The following is a 12,544-nucleotide window of genomic DNA, read 5'->3' as shown; positions in this document are numbered from 1 at the left end:
CTGAATGCAGAAGGGAAGTGAGGAAGAACTTTAAACCGCTGCAAATGATCATAATCAGGTTATCTCTTTGTCTGGAATGTTTCACAGTGTGGCATTAAACCTTTCTATCCTCATGAAGACCAAACCAGACCAAATTACAGGTCAGATCTGTGGAGAGGCGACCCCGCTCACAGTCAGAATGCTGGTTTTTCTAGGTATTGTTGAGTTATGAAACCACCTGTAACTGAATAAATGTAAAGTAGAGCTGTTAAATTCTTCCAGAACTAAGGGCAATTTTAGTACATTTGACCTCGCCTAAAATTTTTCATAATTTTCCTATTAAATCTCCCCCCTTTAAGTGTTATACATCCTTTTTTTTCACTATAACCTGTTATTTCACAATCTGCTGCTGTAGTTGTGTCATATGACTGTAATAAAAAACTACAGGACCAGAAATACACATGAAAAAACTGAAAATAAAACTCACACTCTTTCATACAAAACACACAGCAAACATGTATAAACAACGTTTTGGACATAAAAAAAAAAAGGTTTAATTTAGAGCTTTAGCTACAAAAGTGCAAAATATCAAGTGTGTAAGTAAACTCCAAATCTCAACCCAAAACATGCTCCGGGTCTCAGGAAGAAGAGCTGATAGTCAAGGTCAATTAAACACAATCAATCAATGAACCTGCCCTGGGACGACAGGTGGAAATGAGCACTGATGCTACAACCTGGTACAAACATTTCTTCTGTTAAGGTTCATGTAAGAATTATGCGCTCTCCCTGTCTCATTAAATAAATAAAATAAATAAATATTCTTATTGCTTCAAAACAAAAAAAGTGCAATGGCCTCATGATTTTCCTGGTGTCATGGAAACAGCTGGTGTCAGGTCCAGGACACAGAGCCACATCACTTCTGCATTTCCATGGAAGTTTATTACATTTGGATTTGTACATTTGGACTGAAATAAACCTGAAAATAGAAATAGCAAGTGATGCACAATTACGCAGACCAAGATGCGTAATTTGCCATTTATTAGAGAAATATCTGCACTTAGAGCGACTTTTTCAATTGTTCTGAACGCAGACGCTCAAAGCATCGATCATTTTGACTCACTACACTCTTTGGCAAAGTTTGGACCAATCAAAATGAATGGAGCGCATGAGTTTGGAGGAAAACAAAGTTCCTATTGGACACTTGTTTTTTCTACATCATCACACAGCGTGTGACGTGGGATAATGCTGGAAATATGCACGGAAAGCTGCAAGTCTCAGCTTTTCAAGGGGACAAAAAAGTAAGTAAGTGGCATTAGGATTTGTTCGCTCAACAGTAGGTGGGTACTTTTTTATTTGACCAATCGCTGTTGTTTGGTCTGTAATGCGCCAAATCCCGTAGGAAGAATAACATCTTTCCCCTTGATAAAATTCACCAAACATTCTCTTTGTTCGGACTTTAAATCCTCAGGGATGTGGGGAATCATCGCCAACACAGAATATCTGTCTTCCTCTACATCCATCTCAATGTTTTGTTTACTGTTGTGCTGTTCCATAAAATGGACACAGACATACTCGACAAGTTTGATGTCATGACTTCACAGCTCACAGCTGATTGGTCAGTGCGCAGTCTACAACTTCTGGGGTTTTTACAAACCGTCTAGTGTATTCTGATTCCTGATCTAGTCTCTGGAGAGAAATGAAACAGAGTGGAGGCTCTAGGTGGCACCAGTCTGGGTAGGAAAGTTATGCACGATTATACAAAACATATTTTCAGGTCTTGTGTATGATACTGTCAGCCTGGAAGGGTTAATGTCACACTGTGGAACATTCCAGGCAGAGCAAAGACATATCTATAAACAAGCAGGTGACGGACCCTCCACCAGAAAAGTTACACAATGCAACTTTAATTTAAGCTCCTCTCTCCAGGAACAGTGTGTGTGTGGGAGAAAGAGACATGAGTGCACAGGCTCGTCTCTGTCTCCTCACGCTCTGCTCTTTAAATAGGACGCTGATAGTGGCTGAATGTATGGCTGCGAAGGTCAAGGCGTCTATTAATAACAATGGACTGTCCCCTCGGAGGATCCACTCTGGACACAGGGATCCCACTCTGTTGTATTTCAGTGTTACAAATACAGAGACAAGGAACAGCCATTTTATGACTCCGACGATAAAGAACAGAGAATAAGAATAAAATAACTAAAAAATAGACTTACATTTGGATTTTTGATTGTGGTTTTAAAAGGAATAAACTAAAGTGGGCTTCATTTTATTTGCTAGAACTCTTTTCAATACAAAAAGAACCCCTCCTCCTGGTTTAGTCTTGGTTTAGTCCTGGTTCAGTCCCAGTTTAGTCCCGGTTCAGTACCGGTTTAATCCTTGGTTTAGTCCTGGTTGAGTCCCAGTTTAGTCCTGGTTTAGTCCCAATTCAGTTCCCGTTTAGTAAGTAAGTAAGTCTTTATTTATATAGTGATTTTCACAGACATTTTTTTGTCACAAAGACACTTTACAGAACATTTATAGATTCATTATTCTTTTACTCCACACCTGGTGATGGTAAACGACTATTGTAGCCACAGCTGCCCTGGGGCAGACTGACAGAAGCGCAGCTGCCATGCCAATTGGCGCCATTGGTCCCTCCGACCACCACCATCACTCACACACACACCACTTTCATACTAGGCAATGTGGGTGAAGTGTCTTGCCTAAGGACACAATGACTGTTATTCCCACTGGCTCCTCACTGTGGCTCCTGATTGTCCCAGGGGTCCCCCATCCAAGTACAAACCAGACCCAGTCTTGTTTAGCTTCTGAAATCTGAAGGGATCAGGCTTTGTCAAGCTGGTTTAGTCTCACTTTAGTCCTGGTTTAGTCCTGGTTTAGTCCTGGTTTAGTCCTGGGTCCTGGTTTAGTCCTGGTTTAGTCCTGGTTTAGTCCTGGTTTAATCCTGGTTTAATCCTGACTTAGTCGTTTCATGAAAAAAATCAATGATAAAACTTCAGTAACAAGTCTCTCCTTCTTTCTCCTTCTCTTTCTCCTTCTTTCTCTCTCTGCTTCATTCACATTTCCTTTTCCTTCCACCTCTCCCTTGTGTCTCTCTCATCTTTTTTCCTCTTTCTCTCCCCCTCTTCTCTCTTTCATTCACACCTCTCCTCCTCGTCTCACTCGCTCCACTCACAGTACCCCCCAACTCACTCTCTTCATTCACAACGTCCTTCTCTCTCACTCCTCTTCCTCTGTCATTCACACCTTTCCTCTTTGTCTCATCCTGCCTACGCAGTCTCTCTCCCTCTCCTCCCGCTCTCTTCTCTCCCTTTCATTTACACTCCTCCACCTTTTCTCATCCCTTTCTCTTCTCTCCTCTCTCTCCCTCCCTCTCTCTACTTCTTTTATTCACACACCTCCACCTCTCATCTCCTGCTGCTCTCTCCCCTCTCCTCTCTCTCTCTTCCCCCTCTTTCATTCACACTCCTCCTCTCTGTCGTTCCTCTCTTCCTCTTTCCTCCTCTCTTTCATTCATACTCCTCCTCCTCTCTTTCATTCCTCTCTTACTCCCCTCTCTCTCCTCTTTTTTTCATTCAAACTTCTCTTCTCTCTCCTTCTCTCTCTCTCTATTTCATATTCCTCTCTCTCTTCTCTTTCATTCACACTCCTTCTCCTCCTCTCTTTTGCTCCTCTCTCTTCCTCTTCCCCCTCTCCTCTCTTTCATTCCCACTCCTCCCTCTCATTCTCTTCTTCCTCTCCTCTCTTTTTCAGTCAAACTTCTCTCTCTTCCTCTCTCCCCTCCCTTTTCTCTCTCTCTCTCTCTCTCTCTCTCTTCTCTTTCATTCTCACCCTCTCTCTCCCCTCCCTTCTCTCTCTACCTCTCCCCCTCCCCTCTTTCATTCACACTCCTCTCTGAAGCTCCTCTCTTCCTCTTCCCTTCTCTCTTTCACTCACACACCTTCTCGCTCTTCCTCTCTCCCCCTTTCTCCCCCTTTCTCTTTTGTTCACTCTTTCTCCTCCTCTCACCCTCCGCTCTCTCTCTTCTCTCTCTTTCATTCAAACTTCTCCTCTCTCTTCCTCTCTCCTCTCTCTTCTCTCTCACTCTCTCCTCTTTTTCATTCACACTCCTCCTCTCTCTACCCCTCTTCTCACCCTCTCTCTTCCTCTCTCCTCTCTTTCATTCACACTCTTCTCCTCTCTCCTCTCTCGTTCCTCTCGTTTCTCAGCGGCCTCCTCCATTATCCCAGCGGCACCTGAAAATCCGACGCGTGTTTCCGTGGCAACAGTTACTTCCTGTCTACATGTATAATTACCAACGCCGCGATGAGGAGAAAGAGACAAACCCAGAATTAGACCTCTGCAAATCTCATTCAAATGTGCTTTCAAAATGTGCCCTGGAACTGAGGGGGGAGCGCTGGTTTTGTGTCACTGAGCAAGACACTTCACCCTCTTCCTTTATCGTTGTATCGGTATCAAGTATCGAGTCTGTTCCTCGGTGTCTAAATCGAGAGTGAGATGTTAGTATTGTATTGTGACAGGTTGGTACGGGTTGTTTTCAGTTTGGCAGCTCAGTTATTGTGTCCTTGGGCAAGACACTTCACCCAAAGCAAAGGACGAATCTTAAAAATGTAAAAAACAGGAAAAACAGTCTCTCGCATCACGTCTTAAAATCTGAAAACTACCGATACTGCGGAACATACCTAGCAACCCTAACCCTGTAGTGTAAAAAGCAAACCAGAAAAGTTCCGCAGTGCACCTTTAACAATATATAACACATTAAAATTAGTTATGACAGGCCGAAGTTACACCGAAATGCCTGGAAAAAATGGTACTGTTTATCATTTGGAAATGACCGTATTTTTCGGACTATAAGGTGCACTTAAAATCTTTTCATTTTCTCAAAAATCTACAGTGCGTCTTATGTATTAATTCTGGTTGTGTTTACTGACCTCTGACCTGATTTTATGTGGTACACGGCACTCAAAAATCTGTCAAAATGTTTTAATACAACTTTGGTAAACTACGAAGCCTCACCGCTTGATGGATTGTCATGTCCTTTAGTCTGACAGAAGCTGAACCGCATCAGACCACAAGGAGCGAGCAGTTTTTTTCAGTGCTTATAGTTTATGCAAATTACCCATGTGGTTTTAAGTTTAATTTCTGTAAAACATAAACAAATGTGCACAAAGCTGCATTAAACACATTATTACTCAATGTATAGGTGAGTTTCAGCTGACGTCATTGTTATTAAAAGCCCGCGTTGCATGCTGGGAAATATTTTGGTCGGAGGCAAGAAACACGGTAGCGTCAAACACAGTGCGTAACCTCGCGTATTTATCCCCGATAAATGTAAATTCCTGCTGCATTATCGAATGCACAAATAGAAGCACGGAAGAAGGAAAATGTCTTTTTCGTATTCTGAGTGAAAAGAACCGCTAACGGTGAATTAAACGACTTTCAAACATCCACAGAGCAAACGTAGAAGATCCTAACAAACCGTGGACTCCAACAAGTTCAACAACACATCGAGACTCTTGGAGGTTTTCATCTTTTCTGCTGTGAATGGCCCAGGAGTTTCCACCAAGTCATTGTGGATATCACCAAAGTGAATATTTGTCCAGGTAGTTGGCGATTCTGATCAGAAATTTGGTTTGGTCCACCTTTTGTCGGGGTTGAAAAGGGTGATTTGGCTCCGTCGATGCTTATGACCAATTTCTGGTCAAATGGTCTTGGGTCCTCTGCCGTTAGAGTGGAGAAATAACCAGGATCAATTCCCTTTACGTGCTTTCTCACTCCGTCCGTCATGTTGAATTAGTTTTTCTTGCCGCCGACCAAAATAACTCCCAGCATGCAACACGCGCTTTTGTCAACAATGAAACTCGCCTACATTTGAGTCGTCCTTGTAGGAAATAAAATAAAAAAAAAACCTTAAATGATCCATTCACATTCATAATCCACATTCACCAAAATAGGGGGCCAACACCGGGCGAGTTACACCACGATCTGCCGATGGATCATGGACGTCTGGACTAAGGCATCAGTCTCAAGTGTCGTCCGTTTGTTTCTCTTAATGCGCCTTATAATCTGGTGCGCCTTATGTATGAAAACAGACGAGAGAAGTCAACATTATTAATATTGCACCTTATAATGAAAAAAATACACTGAATACTGAAAAATACGGTATAAAGGGACAGATTTTTAACCTCAAATTAAAGAGCCATTCCTGAAGCTTTACTCAGCCCCAAAGCAAAATCTGAAAAATCCTCCATAGTGGGCAGAGGGCGGGCACTGAAGATGATTGACAGCCGATCGACAGCCACAACAATTCAATACAGCGCCACTCCGGACTTTGAAACAGAGCGGACATTTGCGCTCGGATTCCCTTTTCTACAGATAGTGCAGGACATCGCGGTGCCCAGCGGTGCCAGGTCGGGGCAGGGCTGAGGGGGGCTCCTCACGTCCCGCCCGTACACACCAGTGACTGCGTTCATCACGTAATAACCTGCATCTGACTCAATGATATCCATAAGTCCAACCTGAAAATTCAAATGTCCTGGGTGTAGTTGACCCTAATGAGGCAGTTACAGACACAACTTTGACCCAAAAGTCTGATTTTTAATGAATATGCACTAAAATGCCAGGGAATAAGGCCAGGGATAGAGATACACTTCTATTTTAGATCCATTTACACTGCGATTCAGTAGGAAAAAAAAGTGATATTAGTGTTTAGTGGCCCTCTAAAGAACAAATGAATGAATGCCTCCCACGCCAGTTCTTTTTTTATCACCCAAAACTATCACATTTAGTCATAAAAACTCCTCTCCGAAGTCCAGTTGTGTGTATTGGATTGGCAGTCTGATTCTTTCATTCAGTCCCAGGGCAGCTGTGGCGAACACATTCCTACAGACAGGTCTAAGGTCCGGAACTGTGCTAAGTATCACAACTCTGAGCTCTTTACATTAAGGAACCACTCACCCATTCACACACACACACACACAAATTCATACAGCAGTGTACGCATGCAGACACTGGGGTGAGGTGTGTTCAGTGTCTTGCCCAAGGACACAACGGCAGCATTCACCTGTGGGAGCTGGAATCAAACCTGTGAGTCAGTGTACCGATGAAGCTTATAAATGTGCTAATTATCACAAGCTCTTTACATCAAGGAACCACTCACCCCTTCAAACTATATTATAAATATTCACACATATTCACACACACACATTCGAGAGACAAGTTAAGTGTCTTGCCTAAGGACACAACAACATTCATCCGTGGGAGCTAGAATCACCCCTGTAAGTCAGTGTACCAATGACATATATGTCGAGAACGGGAATCGAACCACTAACCTACCTACTGAGCCACTGTCGCTCTATATCGCCTTTGATAAAGTCACGACTAAGAAAAAGCCTAACGATAAAAAATGTAATGTTTAAGGCTGGATTATAGTTCTGCAACGATTCATCGCACTCTGCCACCGTCGCCTTGTCGCCGTCGTTTCTGATTTATGGATCTGCGTCAAAGTCTATGCACCGCAAAGTAATTCACCGCTACAACGCAAAGTGGTGAGGATTTAAAACTGGTGCTCGTGTTTACAAAATGAAGTGGGAAAGCAGAGTACAGGAAATGTAGGTAAAGCCGATCTAGAGACGACCAGTCACAGCCCTTATTGTCTGAGTCTCTTCCACCGGCTGTCTGCATCAGTTCAACGCGTAGTTAGTAGGGATGTAATGATAATAATCCAAGTCTCACGATATGATATTGTCATGGTATGAACCTCAAGGTACGATATTTACTCTGATATTGTGGGAAAACTCACGATATGATGGGGAGGCTCACGATTAGGGATGTAACAATACCCAAATCTTTCGGTACGATATTTATTACAATATTTTGTGGAGGTTAACAAAACTGTTAATATGCTACTTTTTCTTCTTAAAATGACTTGACAAGACTTAATCCAAACAACTAAGACTCAGAAGTGTTAGAACTGTTATTTCTTCTTGTAGACTACACTGAAATGGAGCAAAGGATCATGGTCTATGTAGTTCCTTCTGTCTTTTTTTTGCCATTGCTGCACCATAACTCTTCATTTAAGCAAAGACACTTGTGATTCGAAAGATTTTGATGGTCCACGATATTATTGTAAGAACTTTGATGATACGATATCACGATATTTTGGTTATTGTTACATCCTTAGTATTTAGAAAATTTCTGAGGTGCACATTGGTCACGACGCAGACAATTTGACGCACGACCATAAATTGGGCTTTAGGATCAATACTTCTTGTTGCTGTATCTACTTATACAAATTATACCATTACAGTACAATTTTACTACCTAAAATCTGGGTATACATATTTTTGACCACAACAAAAGTCAATGTTGTTATCAGAAAGTAGGGATTTAACAATAACCGAAATATTATGATGTCAAGTTGTCAAAAATCTTAGAATAAGGCTGCATTCTCTTGTGCTTGGGACTCGGGGAAAACTGACCTCCACCTTGAGAAAGTGCAATGGAGCGGCCAATCAAATCGGGGTTCCGAAGAACACAAACTCAAGTTAGTTCAGTGCAGACGAGTCAGAGAATTCTCTTTTGGTCATTTTGATATGTTAAGTTATGCTTGTATAGAGAAAGTGTCTTCTAAAAACGTCTGTAGTGGCATTTAAACTTTTTTTCACATCATTTGACAGTTGAAACAAGTTTTTTTCTGAACATGTAAAAGTCAAACTGCCATAAATGAGTCGCCGAGAGTTAACCTTAGCTAACGGACTCAATTTATAAGCGGGAGCTCGCGATACTTGACATTAACTTCCTCAGAGTTCAAGTCAGAGGGTTGAGTTTTGAGAGATTCGGATGTCGCTCTAGTGAGTGTATGTAGCGTGTCCCAAATGTTGTTCTACAGACTGTAAATGGGATTCATAAGCAAACAAAATAAACATTCAACTTTCTCGAGCATCCATCATTTTCCCAACTATTGCAACGGAACGAATTTACAACGGACTTTGGGAAAACGGACTCGGATTTATCCACTACCGACGGTTAATAAAATGCATCAAAATATCGGAGGCCATCACAATATATCGAGTCTCAAGTCTCTTTGCTTAAATGAAGAGTTATGTTAATGTTCATGTCTTTCTTATTCTGTAAAACACTTTGAATTACTTTGTGTAAAAATTGCGTTATACAAATAAACTTGCCTTGCCTCACCATGATGCAGCAATAACTACATAGACCATGAGCCTTTGTTGTTGTCAGTGCACAGTACATGAAGAAATAACTATTATTGTTCTTAACTCTTCATATTATAACAGTACCAAAGTCTTTTCCAAGGCTTTTAAAAGGGAAAAGTAGCTTATTCACAGTTTTGTTCACTTCCACAAAATTCCACAGTTTGATATTTATTGCGATATCCTGAAAATTTCGTATCGAGGGATTTCAATATTGTTACATCCTTTTCAGATAGCCTATATGTTATTGTAGTGAATGACAAAACGACAAAGATAAAACATTGTATAATTATTACCAATAGGCCTAAAGTGAACACAGTAGGCCAGTAGATCTTAAGGCTAATTAAAGGCCAAATAAAAACCTCTGTCTGTGTTAACAGCTGGATTCAATTCCTGTTCGAATGTAATCTTTTATCTACAACTGCAATTAATAGAACATTTGAGTAATAATATCATCGGGAAATTAGGTCTGTGTGTAGTTATTATAATTGGTACGGAGGTTATACGCTAAAAGAGGCTACAGAACAGAACAGAAAGAACATTTACAAGGGAGAGGCTCAATTAAAGATTCTATATTACACAAAATAGTTTCTTGTCAACTTTAAAAAGTCATTAAACCTTCTCACAAAGCTTTACGCCGCTCCTAAACAAAATCTGAAAAATTCTCCAGAGTGGGTGGTGCCCGGCGGGTTGGGGGGAGCGGGTGTGGAGCAGTGCCCGGCGGGTTGGGGGAGCGGGTGTGGAGCAGTGCCCGGCGGGTTGGGGGGAGCGGGTGTGGAGCAGTGCCCGGCGGGTTGGGGGGAGCGGGTGTGGAGCAGTGCCCGGCGGGTTGGGGGGAGCGGGCTCTGGAGTGATGATTGACAGCTGACTGACAGACACAACAATCCAACACAGCACCAAAAAGAGCAGACGGTTGTGCTCGGGTCACGGCGATTCCCTTTTCCCCAGACACAACGGGACATGGCGGTGCCCGGCGGTGCCAGGTAGGGGGCGGGGCTAAGAGGGGCTCCTCACATCCCACCCGTAGACGCCAGTGGCTGCGCTCGTCACGTAATAACCTGCATCTGATTGGCGCCGTTAGTCCAACCCGAAAATTCAAATGTTCTGGCCGTACTTGATCCTAAAGAGGCTGATACAGACACGACTTTGGCACAAAAGTCACATTTTTAACAAATACGCACTAAAATGACAAAATAAGACTAGGGATAGAGATAGACTTCGATTTAGACCCATTTACACAGAGAATCAGTTTAAAAAAAAGTGATTTTGGTGTTTAGTGACCATTTAAGCCATTTTATAATGATGTAACCTTTTCAAAAACACACCTGGAGTTGTGTTTTGCTTCATTCACATGTTTGAATAACTCTGCATTATTAGCCTGTCTACATCTCCAAAGCTCAAAACGCTGTATTCCACATTGTGATGTCATGAAGTGTCAGTTTGTACGTTAGCAGCTTTACTTTCCCTTTCGTTCCGTAGAGATTGGCAATTTCAGGGTTAAAAATGATCCAAATGATTCTAGTGAAGGTGTTACGAGTTTAAAAACACGGTGGAGCACTTCCTGTATTACCACATGACATCACAAGGTGGAGCAGCGTGTTTTCGGTTTGAGAGAAGCGTGCAGGGTGCGTGTGTTAAACATGTGTGAATGAAACAAAACACAACTCCGGGTCTGTTCGTGATGGGGAAACAATATTGTGACACAGATCAGAAAATAGCGTAATCCGGGTCCTTTAAATAAAAATATTGCATTAGGATTGAACGGGGGTGAATGTTGCTTTGTCCTTCTATTTTATAATCGAATGTTATCAGATATCTAGGCCTCTGTATAAATCTATAGAGTGTTTACGCCTCTCCATGCGCGCGTCCTCTCCTCCGCTGACACCACCGCACGGGGGGGAGAGACACGGGGGAAGCCGGAGCACAGGAGCCGAGGAGCGGGCAAAACCCCCTGAAATCCCCCCTCTACCACCGCGTCATGGAACATTTGCGGAACCTTGGGCCCTCCCCTCGCCTTCCCTTCGTCCCCCCCATTAAAAGACGTCCACCAGCGCCAGAACAGCCACACACAGCACCGACACAGCGGGCGCACGGACACTCGGGCTCCCGCGACCGAACAGCGACACACGGCGTAGCTCCCAAACATGTACCGTTCGTAATCATGGAGGTGGAGGAATGACGGAGAGAGCAGGAGGGGGGGTGAGTGCAGGGCTTACCCGGGGACGAGAGCCGCAGCGCCGGCGTGGAGAGGTGGCAGTGCGCGCAGGGCTGGAGGAGGCTGGCTGGCTGTTGTTTGGTCGCGGGCGGAGAAGGAGTTCCGAGGGGGGACAGAGGATCGGGTTTGCGCCGTCAGCGAGCTTCAAATGTCCCACACACACACACACGCCTCCCTCCCGCTGCTGTGGAGAGGCGGTAGAGGGCGCTACAGAGGAGGAAAGTGTCATAGGAAAAGACTGTAGTGTCCATAACAGAGGGGTCACATGGAAGATTACATTGGATCAGGCTTCTGTAGGATATTTACCAAGAGTCCAGGATCATTAGTGACTTCATTACCCACTGCTTAATTGGTTTTGATTTAAAAGGCTATTTTCTGATCTTTTTTAATGTAATTTCCTCTTCACAAACAGAACTGGAGTTGTGTTTTAAGACACATTTAAGATGAGGTCTGAACTGAAACTGAAAACACTCTGTTCCACCTTGTGATGTCAAAACAAAACACAAGTCCTGGTCTCATCTTAAATGTGCAGGTTTGTGTGTTAAACATGTGAATGAAACAGAACACAAGTTCAGGTTTGTTTGTGATGAGGAAACGACGTTAGAACAGATCAGAAAATAGCCTAATATGAGCCTTTTGAGGAGGTAACAACATTATAACATGGCTTAAAGCTCACAGGAATCAAGTTTACATAATCTGTGACCTGTGAATAGGCTATCCACTCGCAGATATAACATGAAAAATATTTACAGGTACACTGTGTAACCTTTCCTCTGAGGGCATCACCGCCTACCCGTCTCCACCTTCACATTCCAGGTTATGCCGCCCTACAAAGACAAAAGATCTTAACTCTCCAGAGTGTGAAACTGAGAAAAATCACTTCAAAATTTCTGTTTTGTCCACACAAAAGTATAATAGGTCGGGCTCCCAAAACTTGACAAGCAGTTGCTATAATGAAGAAATATTTGAGCTCAAAATTGATCTTTGACCTTATTTGTCACTTCCTGTTCTCTGCCTTTGTATCATGAGACAAAAATAAGTTTTAGTGCAAAGACAAAAGGCAGAAGCTGACGTGATCATTATTTGTTTCATTCATTATAAGAACATCTCTCCAAGCTCCAGTCATCATGGTGAA

The 12,544-nt window shown here is 42.8% G+C and overlaps 1 protein-coding gene across 4 annotated transcripts in view; it reads right to left on the bottom strand.

Annotated features, from left to right (window-relative positions):
* The window catches only part of hivep2b (HIVEP zinc finger 2b), a 49,171-nt gene extending 36,669 nt beyond the window's left edge, over positions 1-12,502 (bottom strand). Inside the window, exons 1-2 of one of the 4 annotated variants that reach the window (XM_055154400.1) lie at positions 11,716-12,502; positions 11,411-11,616 (exon numbers count right to left, since the gene is read on the bottom strand). The gene's annotated coding sequence lies outside the window, so the exon portion shown is untranslated. Of the gene's footprint in view, positions 1-11,410 lie in introns of all 4 variants that reach the window. The other 3 variants (XM_055154407.1, XM_020931722.2, XM_055154420.1) reach the window with 3 other exon arrangements.
* Between the last annotated feature and the right edge of the window lie 42 nt (positions 12,503-12,544).

The sequence above is a fragment of the Boleophthalmus pectinirostris genome, unplaced genomic scaffold, assembly GCF_026225935.1.
Source record: "Boleophthalmus pectinirostris isolate CB_2022bp ecotype Guang Dong unplaced genomic scaffold, ASM2622593v1 HiC_scaffold_10, whole genome shotgun sequence".
Lineage (NCBI taxonomy): Eukaryota > Metazoa > Chordata > Actinopteri > Gobiiformes > Gobiidae > Boleophthalmus > Boleophthalmus pectinirostris.
Note: the sequence above shows the minus strand (reverse complement) of the source record. Positions and strands in the feature narration are given on the sequence as shown.